Genomic DNA, 2,030 nt, shown 5'->3' with positions numbered 1-2,030 from the left:
TTGGTTGAAATGCATTGAGGTGGGGAAAATACTCTTTGAGAACCAATAGGCTAATGTTAGTATGGAATTTCATAACGAGGTGGCCTTCGCATTCATTCCCCACTTTATTAGGAACAGTCCCGGATTTCCACTTGGGAAATCTCTTTTCCTCATTGTCTGGCTATGTGTTCATGGTGGGGCTTTATCCTCAGTTCCAGGGATAAAGCAGGTGACCCAAACTTAGATCAAGCAGCAGATCATTTCCCCCAGACCATGGTGATTGTTTCGGGAGTGGGCACACCTAAGCTGGTCACATCAGAGTAAGTCTTCGGGATACCAGAGGAGGCTCTTTCTCTTTATGCTGAACTTGAACCTGGAAAGCTGCAGAGTTGGAGCTGTTGCAGCCATGTGGCCACCATGAGAGGTCTTCCTGGAGCTGCCAAAGACCACCTCGGAGCTCGAGAATGAAAACAAGCTGTGGAATCAGAGAGGACGTGGGAAAAACCCAGTCCAAGGGATATTGCTTGAGCCTGAATGCAGCAGTGCTTGAAGCCGGAGTGACTCTTGACCATTTTAGTATATGACCAAATAAGTCACCTTTTGCTTAAGCCACTTGCAGTTGCAACAGTTCTAATTAATAAGTGGAGAGACAGAGCTCTGACCTGGCATTTGAGTTGGTGTCCAGGAATCTCTAGGTCCCAGATCCTGGGGTGCTGCTCTCAAAGCATCCTGAGCCGACCGTCCCTAGCGGTCTAGTGGTTAGGATTCGGCACTCTCAAAGCGACCTGCGCCGGGAGTGAACCCAGGTACTTGTTCGACTGTTGTTACTTGGTGGGATAGAACATTATCTAACACTGGGGAGAAAATCACAGATGCACCAACATGACTGTCGCATTATACTGACACCATTTCCCTAAACTACCACTCCCTTGTGAACAAATTTGGGTTACAAAATCTTACGTGTAGGGACACCTGGGTGGCTCCGTCAGTTAAGCCTCTGACTCTTGATTTTGGCTCAGGTCATGATCTCAGGAGTCATGAGATTGAGACCCACATGGGGCTCTGCACTCAGCGGGGAGTCTGCTTGAGATTCTCTCCCCCTCTGCCCTCCCCCCCAACGGTTCTCTCTTTCTCTCTCTAAAAAATAAGTAAAATAAATCTTTTTAAAACAACATATGTGTAGCATAACAGATTGTATATATTCTTTGCAATGTATGCCAATATACACATGCATATGTAGTAAATATATGGATATTTATTTATATATGCATAGGATGATTTTGGAAGAGAATACCAAAACTAGCAACATTGACTGTCTCAAGGGTGGGGGGAGTGGAATTGAGCATGTGGGAGATGAAGTAGGAGGGAGATTTTCGTTGTATACCCATTCCTATGTTAGGAACATTCCCTAATCAAAAAAGTAATTTGATTTAAATCATTAAAAAAACGTTTTAAAAATTGAAGGAAGACTTCCCCTAGATCCTTTCTGTCTTCTCTGAGCCATCTGGCTTTATCACTAACCTTTATGCTTGTGTCATTTTGCTTCTTTAAAGCGAGCCAACAACATGACATCCTATGATCCATGGGGTGACCCCGCGAGCACAGAGAACCCAGACGGCAGCCAGGCCGGAGGCGGAAGAGTCCAAAAACTCATAAATCGTGAAGAGCCCTTCTCTTAAGTGATCGAGCAGTCTCCCTTGGGAGAGCTGAGATTTCGAGTAGTCCCCCTCCTTGGCTGCTTTGGGAATTGGGAGTCGCTGGCCAGACTGCCCGCGAGGGGAGGAGCCCCTGGAGAGTCTGCGCTGGGGCGGAAGTGCCTGTGCAGGCTGCCCCTCCTTCATGTGCAAGGATGCGCAGAAAGCCAAGGATGAGCAGGTACATGGAGGAAAATAGAGGCTGAATGAGCTGAGAGGAAAAACAGGCCCTAAGAGAAGCAGAAGGGAAATTAAGAACATCCAAATAGCATATTTAGCATCTTTTCTTTTCTTTTCTAAAGATTTTATTTATTTATTTGAGAGAGAGAGAGAGAGACAGCACCAGCAGCTGGGAGG

This window comes from Eumetopias jubatus, unplaced genomic scaffold (genome assembly GCF_037043125.1).
Source record: "Eumetopias jubatus isolate StellerSeaLion01/CBP00866 unplaced genomic scaffold, mEumJub1_p1.0 scaffold_14, whole genome shotgun sequence".
Taxonomy (NCBI): domain Eukaryota; kingdom Metazoa; phylum Chordata; class Mammalia; order Carnivora; family Otariidae; genus Eumetopias; species Eumetopias jubatus.
The sequence above is the reverse complement of the archived record's forward strand: the minus strand, read 5'-3'. Positions refer to the sequence as shown.